Source organism: Ambystoma mexicanum, chromosome 14 (assembly GCF_040938575.1).
Source record: "Ambystoma mexicanum isolate Mex_15411 chromosome 14, UKY_AmexF1_1, whole genome shotgun sequence".
NCBI classification, from domain to species: domain Eukaryota; kingdom Metazoa; phylum Chordata; class Amphibia; order Caudata; family Ambystomatidae; genus Ambystoma; species Ambystoma mexicanum.
Window position 1 is genome coordinate 447,611,747 of NC_090940.1, and position 16,244 is coordinate 447,627,990.

At 45.0% G+C, this 16,244-nt stretch overlaps 1 protein-coding gene across 3 annotated transcripts in view; it reads left to right on the top strand.

Annotated features, from left to right (window-relative positions):
• KTN1 (kinectin 1) overlaps positions 1 to 16,244 on the top strand; it is a 3,101,875-nt gene that overhangs the window by 2,422,527 nt on the left and 663,104 nt on the right. The window lies entirely within an intron of this gene.

The window sequence follows — 16,244 nt, forward strand, 5'->3', positions numbered from 1 at the left end:
ACTGTACTGCCTCTTCCAGGAGGACAAGATAAAAGTTAGACGGCCATACATGTCCGGATGGAAAGCGGACCTGGGACACGCCATAGAAGACCAGACATGGGTGGAGATATGGTCCCGGATCTACTCGACATCCAGATGCGTTACAAACAAGGAATGTGCCCTGAAGCTCCTTCACCGCTGGTATTATTCCCCAGTTCACCTGCACCATTGCAGCGCTGAAATTGACCCGAGCTGCTGGAGACGCTGCGGCGAGCGGGTGATCCTTTTTCCACATGTGGTGGGGATGCCCGACAATACAGACCACCTGGATGGAAGTCCTGCAGATCGCGGAAGACCTCACCCAACGCAAACTGCCGATGGACCCGGAGGTGGTCCTGCTTGGGGAGGCGAGCCCGGACTGCTATCCCAAAACGGGCCGATCTGCCAAACTGCTCACACACCTACTGCTAGCAGCTAAGATTACAGTGGCGCGGAAGTGGAAAGCTCAGGAGGGTCCTCTTCTGGCCCTCTGGTGGATAAAAGTGTAACGCTCACCTGATTCTCGCAGAGGCGCCGGCCTTGACTGGGCGACTACCGTATCTTCAAAGGTGATGTGTAGCACCCGGTTGGCTCTTTGGGCTGGACCTCTGTGCACTGTATGCCTGACGTGTAGAGTAAGATGTCTGCAGATAGAAAATATGGGGTTAATGAACTGGGGTTATTGGGGTGTCCCTATCTCTTTCCTCTTCTCCTCTCCTGTAGACCCCCAAAGGTTAACGCTCTCACCTTAGGTAAGTGAATGCCGAGCTCTCCATCTGCCTCGGGGCAGGGTGCTGTAACCAGTTTCTTCACTGGATAGGTAGCGCAGGCCTCTTGACTTCAGAGGACTGCTGTCCGTCGTTTACTGCACGAACGGTAAGTTTTGAGTCATTCAAATGTCTTTAAAGTCTTTAGTAATGATGTCTCTTGTTTTGCAGGGTTCCGGCGATGGCGGATGACGGGCTGAAGTGAGTTGAAGATGGAGCCCGTGTGATGAATAGAAGCGCCTGGAAGCACGTAAGTAAGCGCTTGTTGCCTGCTTCACTATGCGCTCTAACTGTCTTTTTATTTTGCAGGTACGAGTTCGGAGCGGCTGCAGGGTGCCGGAATACCCACTGGATTAGATGTGGAAAGGAGTAATGGCACGTGAGTATTAAAGTTCCCCAATGTCTTTAAACGCACCTTGTTTTGTCTTTCAGATGCGGGATGCAGCGCTGAAGGCCTCCGGAGCGTGCGAAGAGTTGGTAAACTTTTGTCTTTCAGATGCCGGAATGCAGTGTGAAGACCTCCGGAGCGCACAAAGAGTAGGTAAGCCTTTGCCTTTCAGATGCTGGAATGCTAACCTGTTCTTTCTTGTCTTTATAGGTGTTGCTGAAGACTGGATTCAGGATGGTAAGCCTTTTTCCTCAGGCCCAGGACCGGATGCAGAAGACACGATGAGCGTTCTGCTGCAGAGGTTGCAGAATAACGCAAAGCAAGATTCATCCACCGGGTGTGGTTTAAATAGCCTCCTGTAGTGCTTAGGTGTCTCCTTCCACAGCCACGCCTAAGTAAGAAAAGAGTTCCTGGTAAGAAAAGAGTTCCTGCCTTCCAGAAGAGTTCCAGTGTTCTGAATCTAGGGAGTGGCTCCAGCCCCACCCAACAGGAAAAGTAGTTCCAAACAGAAGAGGATCAGAGGCTCAACTGGCAGGCAAGTAAGCAGCATGGTCTGCTGAAGGTAAGTCCACCCAAGCATTATGAGCCCGGCGCTTCCAGCGCTGGGACTGGGCATATTTATGAGCCTGGTGCCACTGGCGCAAGGACTGGGTCCAAAAGGTCCCAATTGGGACTGGTTGGCACTCGGAACCTGGGTTATGGATCTGCTTCCAAGGGAGTTGGGAAAACCCTGACCTTTTGGAAGCAGAGATCATGACAGTACCCCCCCTCAAGGCCCCTCCCAAACCGGGCTTCTCCGGGGGTTTTGGCTTGTCAGGAAATGTTCGGTGAAATCTTTTGATTAGGCGAGGAGCGTGGACATATTCAGCAGGTTCCCAAGATCTCTCTTGGGGGCCGTAGCCTTTCCAGTCAATTAGGTAGAATAGTTTAGATTTGGAGATCTTGGAGTCCAGAATGCTTTTGACTTCAAACTCGAGTTCTCCATCCACTAGGATAGGTTTTGGAGATTTGGTTAGTCGGGTTTGAGGTTGCACGGGTTTTAATAGAGAGACGTGGAAGACCGGATGTATCTTCATGTGCGGGGGCAAGTCCAACTTGACCGCTACTGGGTTTACTATGGTAGTGATGGAATAGGGACCAAGGTATCTTGGGTTGAATGGGTTGGGTTGTGCGTGGCCCTTTTAGAGATAGATATTTGGTGGATAACCAGACTTGATCCCCTACTTGATAGTGAGGGGCTTCCTTCCGATGTTGATCTGCTCCTTTCTTGTATTGTTCTTTAGCCCTTTGAAGGTGAGAAACAGCTTCCTTAAAGGCTTGGGTGATTGTAGAATGCAGGTAGTCTACTGCTGGTGTTTCAAGATCTTGGAGGGGATCGAACTCCGAGGTTCGAGGGTGACTGCCGTACAAAAGAAAAAAATGGTGTTTTCCCAGTTCCCGAATGGACAGAGTTATTGTAGGCATACTCGGCTATCCAAAGGATATCTTTCCAAGTTTTTTCAGTTTGTTGCAGCATGCAGCGTAAATACTGTTCCAGAGTTTGATTGGTCCTCTCGGTTTGTCCGTCGGTCTGAGGGTGGTGACTGGTCGATATTCTCACATCAATTTGAGCAGACCGACAGCAACTTCGCCAAAAATGAGAAATAAATTGACTACCTCGATCCGAAATTAGAACCGAAGGAAAACCGTGCAGTCGGACGATGTTTTCGAGAAATTCTCGGGCCAGAGTTGCTGCTGTTGGCAAGCCTTTGAGCGGAATGAAATGCGCCATCTTGGAGAATAAGTCCACGATTACTAGAATCGTATTGTATCCGGAGCATGGAGGTAGATCGGTGATGAAGTCCATAGAAAGCGTATGCCAAGGGCGAGGTGGGATGTCAATAGGGCGTAAGAGGCCTGCTGGTCTTTCCTTTTGACTCTTGTTTTGGGCGCATACTCCACAGGACATTATAAAGTCTCTGATATCTTTTTTCCAAGACGGCCACCAGAAGTAGCGCTTGATCTTTTCTGAGGTCTTGGCTATACCGGGATGACCTTCCATTAAAGAGTCGTGATAACAAGAGATTACTTTTTTCTGTAAATCTGTGCTGGGTAGGTATAATCGTTCTTGGAAATACAATAAGTTGTCCTTTACTGCAAAGTCCTTTCCCTGCAGATGCCAATTCTGTATGTCTGCTGGAGTTACAAGTTGCCTGGCTTTATCCTTAACTTCCTCTATGGATTCTGTGGCGATTACACCCAGAATTCTTTGTTCGGGAATGATTGGTACAGGTTTAGGGTTGACCAAGTGTTCTTCCACTCCCATCCGAGAAAGGGCATCGGCTTTACCGTTCTTTGTACCAGGTCGATAGGTAATTATGAAGTCAAACTCGGCAAAGAATAATGCCCAACGGAGTTGTCTAGAGGATTGGGCTTTTGCGGTCTTCAAATATTGCAGGTTTCGGTGATCCGTAATCACAGTAAAGGTGTGTCGGGCCCCCAGCAGATAATGCCGCCAAGCCTTAAAGGCAGACTTGATAGCCAGAAGTTCCTTGTCAGTAATCGTGTAATTGATTTCAGGAGGCGAGAATTTGCGGGACCAAAATGCCACGGGATGCAATGGTTACCGGGTCCTTTTGTGATAGAACTGCCCCCATGGCAAGGCTTGAAGCATCAGTTTCCACGATGTAGGGGAGTTCGGGGCGAGGGTGTTTTAAGATTGGTGCAGAGATAAATTTAGTCTTCAAATCCTGGAAAGCTTGTTCCGCCTCGGTCGACCATTCAAAACATTTGTTTTTCTTTAACAAGGCAGTGATGGGCTGGACTATTCGAGAGAATTCGGGGATAAACCTGCGGTAAAAGTTAGCGAAGCCTAACATGCTTTGCACACCTTTTACGGAGGATGGTGATGGCCATTTGAGAACTGCATCGACCTTCTTTGAATCCATACGCACTCCGCCAGGTGATAATATGAATCCCAAGAATTCAACTTCAGTCACGTTGAAAACACATTTTTCCAACTTAGCGAAAAGTTTGTGTTGACGCAATCTTTCGAGGACCATTTTCACGTGTTTCCGATGTTCAGATTCCGATGAAGAATAAACGAGGATGTCGTCAATGTAAACAACAACACATACATCTATGAGCTCTCTGAGGACATCGTTCATAAAATATTGAAAGGCGGCCGGGGCATTGCAAAGTCCGAAGGGCATGACCTGATATTCAAATAGCCCATACTTGGTGCGGAAGGCCGTCTTCCATTCATCGCCCTCTTTTACTCGTACCAAGTGGTAAGCTCCTCTAAGATCCAGCTTTGTATATATGCATGCTTTTCTGACTTGGTCCAGGAGTTCAGGGATCAAAGGTAACGGATATCTATTCTTAACGGTGATCTGGTTCAGGGAGCGATAATCGATACAAGTTCTAAGGTCTCCTTCCTTTTTTGGAACGAAGAACAAAGCTGAAGAAGCAGGGGACTTGGAAGGACGAATAAACCCATTTGCCACGTATTGATCCAGGTATTGTCGAAGGTGAAGGTTCTCAGGCTCGGTGAGGGCATAAATTCTACTACAAGGAGGAGTAGATCCAGGTATCAGGTCTATCTGGCAGTCATAAGACCTATGAGGAGGTAGAGAGTTAGCCTGATCCTTCCGGAAAACATCTTGGTATTCTAGGTATTCGGGAGGTAACTGGGGAGTCTCTGAAGAAATTGCGGCCAGTGCAACACCAGGTGGAGGGTGACAAGTAGAGACACATTCTGGAAACTGGACCGTTCTTGCTCGCCAATCGATCAGAGGATTGTGTTTCTCTAACCAAGGTATTCCTAGAATAATCTGAAACTGAGGGGCCTTGATCACATCGAACACAATCTTCTCATGGTGTCCATCTTGACTTACTAGCGTCACCTCTTGAGTGGTATGCGTTACTGGCCCGGAGGCTATCTCCGTACCATCCACCGTAGTAATGACGTCCTTTACAGCCTTGGGACAAAGAGTTAGATTCATCCTCAAAACCATTTCATGATCCACATAATTGCCGATGGCACCGCTGTCGACGTAAGCTTCAATTGCATGTAATCGATCCGGATTATCAGGGCTAATGAGGACCATAGGTATCACGAAATGCGAGGTCACGGAACTGGTTTTCACGCTCGGCAAGAGGACCTCTATTCTTGTCGGGCGAGGTCGTTTCCCTGCTCAGAGTTTGTAACTTTGGTAACTGCAGCTCCTACTGCCTTCTTGGCAGGTTTCACCGGACAGTCTCGAAGAAAGTGCCCTGAGTTTCCGCAATATAGGCATAATTGCAACTGTTTCCTCCTTTCCCGCTCCCTTTGTGTTAGAGGACCTTTCAGACCCCCTATTTGCATGGGTTCCCCGGAGTCTACTCCTTTGGAAGGAGTTGGCGGTTTGGAAAATACTCGAGCATCAAACTTGGAACGATCGGCCTTCCTGTTCTGCAGCCTGTGATCTATTTGAACGACCAAGTCTATATAATCCGAACAGTCTTGTGGGGGATTCACTACTTGGGCTAAAACGTCTTTGAGCTCTCCACGTAGACCTCTATAAAACAGCGTAATCCTTTTGTCCTCAGGCCATTGAGTTTCCACTATTAGTCTATTGAAAGATGCAATATAAGCCAAAAGGTCTTGATTACCCTGTCGCAACGAAAGAAGCTCATTGTCCAAGGCCTGCCCCTGTGAATGTCTTGCGAACAGTTTTTCCATACTAAGCTGAAAGGCTTGAAAATCATGGAGAACCGGATCATCTTGATTAACTAGAGGGATCGACCAGTCTGCCGCATTGCCACTAAGGTACGAAAGTACAAAAGCTACTTTTGCTTGATCAGTTGGAAAGGCTGCTGGCCGGCATAAGAAGTGCAACCGGCACTGATTGATAAATACTGCAAACCTCTTTGGGTCACCAGAAAATCGTTCGGGCGGAGCCAGAGGTACATTCCCAGGTAGGTTGATCTGCACTGGATTCATAGAGGATGTTGAAGGAAGATTTGCCCCTGATGCGGGTAACGGGGTCTGTCCGGCTTGTGACTGTAGCACTTGTCTAGCAAGATTGTCTGTTCTCTCCTTGGAAATAATTAGTTCCCTTCTTAGAGCATTCGTTTCCTGACGAGCTGCATGCACTTCTGCCCTTAGTTCCCCAAGTAACCGGGCTAGGGGGTCAGTATCCGAGGTTTCCATAGCGCCTGGGCGAGAGTTTTGCGGTAGGCTTTGCGTTCTGTAACGCTCACCTGATTCTCGCAGAGGCGCCGGTCTTGACTGGGCGACTACCGTATCTTCAAAGGTGATGTGTAGCACCCGGTTGGCTCTTTGGGCTGGACCTCTGTGCACTGTATGCCTGACGTGTAGAGTAAGATGTCTGCAGATAGAAAATATGGGGTTAATGAACTGGGGTTATTGGGGTGTCCCTATCTCTTTCCTCTTCTCCTCTCCTGTAGACCCCCAAAGGTTAACGCTCTCACCTTAGGTAAGTGAATGCCGAGCTCTCCATCTGCCTCGGGGCAGGGTGCTGTAACCAGTTTCTTCACTGGATAGGTAGCGCAGGCCTCTTAACTTCAGAGGACTGCTGTCCGTCGTTTACTGCACGAACGGTAAGTTTCGAGTCATTCAAATGTCTTTAAAGTCTTTAGTAATGATGTCTCTTGTTTTGCAGGGTTCCGGCGATGGCGGATGACGGGCTGAAGTGAGTTGAAGATGGAGCCCGTGTGATGAATAGAAGCGCCTGGAAGCACGTAAGTAAGCGCTTGTTGCCTGCTTCACTATGCGCTCTAACTGTCTTTTTATTTTGCAGGTACGAGTTTGGAGCGGCTGCAGGGTGCCGGAATACCCACTGGATTAGATGTGGAAAGGAGTAATGGCACGTGAGTATTAAAGTTCCCCAATGTCTTTAAACGCACCTTGTTTTGTCTTTCAGATGCGGGATGCAGCGCCGAAGGCCTCCGGAGCGTGCGAAGAGTTGGTAAACTTTTGTCTTTCAGATGCCGGAATGCAGTGTGAAGACCTCCGGAGCGCACAAAGAGTAGGTAAGCCTTTGCCTTTCAGATGCCGGAATGCTAACCTGTTCTTTCTTGTCTTTATAGGTGTTGCTGAAGACTGGATTCAGGATGGTAAGCCTTTGCCTTTCAGATGCCGGAATGCTAACCTGTTCTTTCTTGTCTTTATAGGTGTTGCTGAAGACTGGATTCAGGATGGTAAGCCTTTTTCCTTAGGCCCAGGACCGGATGCAGAAGACACGATGAGCGTTCTGCTGCAGAGGTTGCAGAATAACGCAAAGCAAGATTCATCCACCGGGTGTGGTTTAAATAGCCTCCTGTAGTGCTTAGGTGTCTCCTTCCACAGCCACGCCTAGGTAAGAAAAGAGTTCCTGCTTTCCAGAAGAGTTCCAGTGTTCTGAATCTAGGGAGTGGCTCCAGCCCCACCCAACAGGAAAAGTAGTTCCAAACAGAAGAGGATCAGAGGCTCAACTGGCAGGCAAGTAAGCAGCATGGTCTGCTGAAGGTAAGTCCACCCAAGCATTATGAGCCCGGCGCTTCCAGCGCTGGGACTGGGCATATTTATGAGCCTGGTGCCACTGGCGCCAGGACTGGGTCCAAAAGGTCCCAATTGGGACTGGTTGGCACTCGGAACCTGGGTTATGGATCTGCTTCCAAGGGAGTTGGGGAAAACCCTGACCTTTTGGAAGCAGAGATCATGACAAAAAGTTTGGGAGATCCTGGTGGCAGAGAAAGTCACAGCGGTGATGGAAGGGGCTCTCCACTGCTTCACTGACTGCTGGGCACCAGTATTGGACTACCACTCCCGATTCCTAGCGCTAACATTTCAATCCTGCCTGGTATCGAACTTTCTGGGCCCCCAAAGCCCTGACGGGTCTCCAACCCATCAGAGCACCACAAACTAAAGGGGTGGCGGAAGAGGGACCAATGGGAGGGGGTAAAGGGCAAGCTGCATGCATATTAACTGTAAAGGGAGTCACAATGACTCATATAATGCATAGATAACGCTGTAACTGAAATAAATAAAGTTGTTAAATAAAACGGAGTAAGGTGGGCACAACCCAAAAAATTAACATTATACTCTATTCTTTTGATATGATTTTTACTTTTCTTTCGTGGAGCAACCAGGCTGTGTGATGGTCCTTTTGACACCAGGACCCAAACATAGCAAACTAGTCCAAAGAAAAAAGCTGGATAGGAAACCCAGCTAAGTACGGTGCTCTCACTGTGGCTCAAATCTGAGCTTTTGGTTTCTCCAATTTAATTTGCCATACATCTTCATTTGTTCCAATAAACATTCTTCCAACCCTTTGTTAATTGTTACTTCACAATTTGTTTATTATTTGGTTGATTTTGTATGTTAATTTGTGTTCTGTGCGAATAAACCTGTGCAATTTTAGAACCATCTATTGAGACCGAACGAGGTAGTTGTTATTTTGCCTATGCATTTCTGAGTCTAGCTCCTTCCTCAGGGCCTAAACCACATCTGTGTGTGTAACAAAATTACAGAAAATCAACAGTTCCAAATGTGTTACAAAACATATAGGATGATAAATTCATAGAAATAAAAGGTACATACCATGTATATCCATTTGAGATTGAAAAAGGAAAGATGAAAAGATGGGGACAAAGGAACAGACATAGCGTCATGTTATATGACCAAACTTTGCTAAACATGGTACCTTACTGTCCACAGTTTCCTCTCTGTGAAGAAGGGAAGAAACTTAAAAAAACACATTTAATCGTATTGAAAAACGTGCGTCAGGAGTCAAAAGTTTGTCTAAACATGCTAAACGACATTTTACCTTAAGTGCAGTCGTTCCCGTGAAATCACACGACTCTGTGAGAAATCTGTACTGGAGAAATTATAATAAACGTAGGCATGACCCCCTACTGTTCTCCTTCTAATGTACAACTTGTCTAAGCATGAATGCTTTTGCTTACCGAAAAGCATGGTGTGTTGTTATCCGAACATGAGGCCTTACGGGTTGCAAGTCCGCCGTAAAGGCTATTTCCTTATTTACCTGTTACTATAGTGATCCTGCCGAGGCGTCACAGAACGTCAACAAACGTGCTGATGTTATGATATGATATGGCATTTGTAACGTGCCTATACACAGGTGTTTCAAGGCGCGACGAGGCGGGGAGGGGGGAACAAGGGGAAGACAGACAACGATCCTACTAGGCCAGGTGTCATTCAGATCGCGCAAGTGTTGTGACGCCTCGCGTCCCGTATCCCCATGGAAACTGGGGAACGGGAAAAGAGGATCACTGCTTGTAAGTATATTGCTGTGTCACAGCAATCTGAATTTTAAGCATTTCACATCCAATGAATCCATCTACGAAACGTATGTATACTTTGGTTGCAATTGTGTTTATAATGATGCAGATTGTAGATTACGATGTTCCTAACATGGTAGAAAAAATTCAGTACCTCTATACTTATGTACTGCAACGTTGTCACCGTGGAATCTATGGTGTTAAAATGGAGGATTGAGATCATACGTACATGATATACAATGGAAAACGGTAACTCTTAATAGAAACTGGGCTATAGTATATGCAATCTCAGGGCTGTGTATCGAACAGTGTTCACAACATGTGTATAGATATCCATGGAGAGTATTCTACTGCTGTAAGATGTAACAGTAACTTAAAAGTACACATTATGATGTTAAATTATATGCACATAAAGTTGGCAAGTATGGGCTGTCTACAGTTTTTTAGCAAACATCAAAAATAGCATTCCCAATTAATCTCTTCATTTAGTCCTTTAGGGGTATGGGTCCCCAAGCGTTCGAGCCAAAAACATTGTCTTTTGTCTAGCCATTTTTGCAGATTCTCATGGGGCTCATTTCTGTGGATCACCTCCAATATTAGAAATCAAATCTGTGCTAGATTGTAACTTTGTCAATCCACTGTCTTGCCACCGAGGAATTAGTGTTCCTATTGCGTATGCAAGAACGGTGCTCATTCCAGTGTAATTTCGCTTTTCTCTTGGATTGGCCCACGTAATACAATCCGCAGGGGCATTTGATTGCATATATTATGCTCGGTGTGTCACATGTTGCATAGTCTTTGAGTGCCAATTTTTCACCAGTGTGTGGATGATTGATACTCTGGATTTTCTGTACATAACTACAGTTCCTGCATTCCAAGCATGGAAATGTTCCTTTATGTTTAGTCTCCACTTTTTTCCGCATGGGGCGTGTTTGTACCAAACAGTCTCTGAAGTTCTTAATACGTTGATACGCATATATTGATAAGTCTTTGAATAGATGTTCAATTTTTGGGTCACAGGACAGCACCTGCCAATGTTTCTTGATGATCGACTTGATGTGATTGCTCTGTGTGGAATATCTTGATACAAATACAAGAGGTGGTTCAGCTTTAACTTTCCTTGGTTTTGTTAATAATTCCTCACTGTTTGTTCCTTCCACTCTTGTTTTTGCTTCTATAATTTCCTCTTCCTTGTATCCTCTTTGAGTGAATTTCTCTCCCATTTTCTGTAGTTCAACTATATAGTCTGCAGGATCGCTGATGATTCGTTTAACCCTTAACATTTGGCTTTAAGGCAAATTCCTTATGAGGCTTGGCTGATGAAAACTTAGTCTGTGAAGTAAATTATTTCAGTCAGTTGGCTTGCTGTAAATATTGGTCTTGTATCCACCTTCCGACAATTGAACGTTTACATCTAGAAAGTGTATATTATCTCTCGAATGTTTGTGGATAAACTGTATTCTTTGGTCAATTGTGTTAATATATTCAAAGAAGTCTTTCAGTCGTCCTTCAGTATCTGTCCATATGCCAAAAACATTGATGTATCATATCCAGATCCCTAGGTGTGATTTCCATATGGGATTGTTTATTATGTGGTCCATCTCAAATTTGTAGATAAATGTGTTTGCGTATGTGGGTGCCATGGTGTCCCCCATAGATGTTCCGGCAGTTTGTAGGTAAAATTGCTTATTGTATTTGAAATATGAGTTCTTTGATATGAATTGAAGTAACATGATTATAAATTCCTTATTTGCCTCAATTTCTCCTGTGTTTAACAACAACTATTCAACTGCTTCAATCCCCTGATCATGTGGGATTGATGTGTATAAGTTTTTAACATCCACTGTGAACAATATCTGTGTTGGTACGTACGGTATTGTATTGTAAGTGGGAGTATTTTGGATCAGTGGTTGTAGGAAATAATCTATATAATCTATATACTTTCCAATTTGTTGTAATACAATGTTGATTCCCGCCACTATTGGTCTTCCTGGTGGTTCTTGGGGATTCTTATTTACTTTCGGTAACGTATAAAAATTTGGTATTCGTGGATTGTCATTGCGTAGAAATGTATGGGTATGGTGCTTGATCCATCCATTTTCATCTGCTTCTTCTAATATTTTCTCCAGATCCTGCATAATTGTGGTTGTGGGATCATTATCCAAACTCTTGTATGTACTAGTATCTGCGAGTTGTCTTTTGCTTCTTTGTTGTAATCTGTTGAATTCAAAATGACTAATGCTCCACCCTTGTCCGCAGGTCTAATCGTTATAGACTCATCCCCATACAATTTCTTTAGCAATGCTAATTCGTGTAGTATTAGGTTTTTTAACTTAGTGTTGATAAATGTAATCTTTTCTAAGTCTTTCAGAACTTGTTTTTCAAAGATTTCAACCACTGGGGTACTGCAAGGTGGTACAAAATGACTCCCGGTCTTGAATTGTTTGTAGCTGGAATCTGTTTTGTTGTTGTTGCTCCTCCAGTTCCTCGAAAAAGATTTTCAGTTTAATTTTCCTTATTAATTTTAATATTTCAACTTTTGTGTAAAAAAGCAAGCTATCGTGTGTTGGTACGAAGCTGAGTCCTTTCTGAAGTGTCTCTTTTTCTGCCGTAGATAGGGTCCTTCTAGATAAATTTATGACTAGGTTCTCCTCTGTTGGTACCGCGTTAATGGACCTCCGCGGCCTCTTTCTTTTCCCCCCTCCTTGTTGTTTTTGTCCTTTTCCTAAATAAGACACACCCGATGTACTTGCCCTGGCTGGTGTAGGTCCAAAGGCTTCCGTTGTTTGTGTGTCCTTTTCTGGTGGAGGTTCAGCTGTTGCGTCAGACTCGGAACTAGATGTATTACTTGAGTTGTTTTGTCTAGGTCTCCTCACTGGTGGTCCATACTTGTCCAGCCAGGTGTAAACCTCCTCGTTGATGTAATCATAGGTATCCCTTTTGAATTTTCTGATTTATTTCCGTTTCCAATTCCGATTTGTAAACTGCCAATTTGGTATTAATATCTGAAAGTATCTCTTCCAATTCTTCTTTCTTAAGTTTCAAGGAACTGGTTAGTTCTTTCTGAATTTCTTTTATTTCTATGTCAATTGCTTGTACATTCACTGTGAGCTCTTGAATAGTTAATAAAATTAACTCTAGGGAGCATCTATTCAATATCGCCTCCCATCTCCTTACAAATGCTTTGCTTTCCTTGCAAAGCCTAGGTTGAAGTTGTATTCTGAGACCTCTAGGTATCCTCTGATTTTTATAATATCTTCCCAAAGTTATGGCATGTAATTTGCGGTTAATTTCCTTTCTAATCAGATATTCCAGTTGTTTTATTTTCTTAGTAGGGTCTTGACTGTTGTTATCCTTCCTCCGTGGAGAAGCATAATATTTCTGCTCTTTTAGTGGTTAGTGAAAAGACATCTTCAAATGTATATTATTGGAAAATAATTTCAATCCACACTGTATCTTATACTAGCAGTGTGCCTCCACCTCATTGGTGTCGGACAACAAAAAAGTACCAAAAACAGAGAAAGGTGGACACAACTCAAAAAATTAACATTGTACTCTATTCTATTGACATGATTTTCACTTTTCTTTAGTGGAGCAACCAGGCTGTGTGATGGTCCTTTTGACACCAGGACCCAAACGTAGCAAACTAGTCCAAAGGTTAGGGAGCAGCCTGTCAAAGAGAAGAAGGTTGGGTTGAGGACCCTAAACCTTGATGGTTCCTTTGAAAGAGACATTAATGATGACTCTGGAAATAGTGAAGAGGTCAAGGAGACCCTCCCAGCGAGTGCCACCGTTAATGGGAGAAAAGGCGATAGGAGACACAAAGCCGACCATCTAGCGAGTCCATAGGTCAGATGCATTAACAAAGAAAAGTATGTCGGTGAGAGTTTCTCTGGCGGAAGCCGTGACACCGGTGTCTGCAATAGGAAGGCCTGGGTTGGAGCACATTATGTCCTTCCTAAGTTTCTTCCGTCCAGATTTGGTAATAGGAGAAGGATAGGAGATAGTGAAGCAGTTAGAGAAGATAGGAGAGATAGATAGCGGCATATCTGGCTGCAGTGGTGAGGACACTTACCAGTCTGAAGTACTGAGGCACTGCGAGTATGAGGGGGGGACACAAGGGAGTGGGAGGGCGACAAAGGGTAGTGTACACAAGTAAGTTAGGTTTTAGCAGGACATAATGAAAACACAATGCAGCCACTGGGCACAGCTAAGTTAATTTTAGTAGGACAGATGGAAACACAATGCAGCCACTGGGCACAGCTAAGTTCAATTTGAGCAGGACAGATGAAAACACAATTACTCCACTATGCACAGCTAAGTTGTCCTATTGGTGCTTCTTCCTGCCACCCTCCCCTCCTCTACACTTGGGCTAAAGCACTTACACTATCAGACCTGCTATCATGCACGAAGATAGTTTCATTGTTCTATTCGTCTTTACCCTACCCCTTGCCCCCTCTCTCCTTTCTTTATGTAAAAGCTCTTGCCTTGATGAAAGGACCGTCAGGCACATAAAATAATTATGGTCATATGTTGTAATCTGTGCTCTAGTTGGTTCTATGTTGTACCTCTAACGCATTGCACTTGCACGTTCTGAATGTCCCAATGCCTATTATGAATGTAATTTACTCTCCCTCCCCGCATTGGAGCGCTCTGAAATGCTTTGTCTAAGTGTATAGGCGATATATGAATGACCAATAAATAAAAGGAAAAGTTAAAAAATAAAAAGCCACCTGGAGGAGGGAAAAGGATGAAATTGCATGGGGAGGGGGAAGAGGTGTGAAATTGGAGGGTTGGGGGTTGTCTGAGGAGCCAGTTACAGGTCGAATGTTTTTAAATTATCGGAGGAATACAGGGGAAATCTTGCGAGATTCCTGCGGCAACAACGCAAGAAACGCTCGGAAAAGAAAATGTGTCACACAAAGCGAAGAGTGAAAGGGGGTAATGAGAGAGGGCTAGGGAGGGAAAAGGCAGCTGAGGGGAGAAAGGGGGCACTTGGTGAGTGCCTGTGGAAGCAGGGAAGAGTTTATTTGTATTTTTCAGATTTTTTACATTATCTCGGGAATGAATAGTTCATTGCTGCTGTATCTGCAGTTCAATATTGGGGGAGTACTGCGAGAATCGGAACGGAGTGGAAAAAAAGAAATGTTAAACCTAGCCGTCCCAAAGTAACCTATTGGTGCAACATGTACAGTGGATTCACCCAAAGACCATGGCTAGTGAACCCCAAAGAAAGCTATTGGTGCATGATGTACAGTGGCTATGGGCAAATTCCATGGCTAGCGGGCTCCAAAGAAAGCTATTGGTCCAATGTGTACCGTGGAGACTGCCAAAGGCCATGGCTAGTGTGTCTCAAAGAATTCTATTGTTGGAACATGTATAATGTCCATGGCCGAAGGCCATGACTAGTGGTCTAGAAAAAAACCTAGTGTTTCAAAAGATACAGTGGGAACAGCCGAAGGATGTGTGCACAGGCCAGGGCCAAAGGCCATGGCTAGTGGGCCCTAAAGAAATCAATTAGTGCAACATGTACAGAGGCCAAGGCCGCAGGCCATGGCTAGTTGCCCTTGAATATACCATGGTACAACAAAACCCTTGAAATTCACAGAAAAAACTTTAGTTAAGTGACAATTAAAGTGATCAGATTTAATGCAACAGAACACTTGAAATTCAGTGGATGTGAGAAGTGATGGTCATCTTAACTCGGCGCCACCGCTCCCCATTGCAAAGCCCATGAGCACATACATAATAGATGGGATTCACAGTGACATACAAAATTAGAGGCTGCCAAGATAGCTCAGTGGATTCAGTGCTCGCTGCTTCAATCTGTGTGTTATCTGCAGGTCGAAGGTTCGAATCCCGGCAAGGCAAACTCAGCCTTTCATCCTTCCGAGGTCGATAAATAAGTACCAACTCCAGTTGGGTGATATTGTATGTATATGTGTTCTATGTAAAGCGCTTAGTTGTAGGCGCTATATAAATAACATATCATTAGATCCTAGGAGTCGAGTACGGGGGGGACCCCGAGTTAAGATGATCATCACTTCCCACAACCGCTGAATTTCAAGGATTTAGTTGTGTTAAATCCGATCACCTTAACTGTCCCTTAACATATATATACATTTCTGAGGCTAGTGAAATCTGCTTAGATCACATGCTGTGCATAGGCCGACATCTAGTGGAAGCTGCGGAGTATTAGTTTGTTTTTCGAAACTCGAAAAGGGGCGTCAAACTAGGGCCTGCCAGTAATACTATCCCTAGTATGATGTCCCATGTACCCATGATCCCTCACGCGTGTAGAACACTCAGATTGCTTTTTTCCGCCATACTAGTTGGACGCATTTTGCGGAGTTCCCTTGGCATTTGCCAATTATACCTACATATTGTCAAACATTTTCCCCGTTATCTTCCATCCTACGCCGAAGATCGAAGTCAGCGAAGATCGTGGGAACCAACTGTCGAAAACTACACACGTGTCGAATGATCGGCAACGGAAGGCACTGCGCGCGCAGCCCAACGATTCTGTGTCCTCTTGGTGTTCCTGTTCGCGATCTCCACATGACAAAGACGAACCATCCGCAGTTGAAAAAGGTACCACACTCCCAGTAGTTCCGGAGGCTCGGTCGTCAGAAGACGATTCTGACCGCTATGCTCCCAAGTCAAAGCGTGTAGCGTCTACTCCCGAGATTCGGCGCCCTCCTTCTACTACCTCCGAACCTCGACACAAAGCATTGAAACCCTCAGAGTCCCCTAAAACCTCCGGAAAACATTCCTCTAGTCACAGGAAGGGGGATAAACAGCACAAG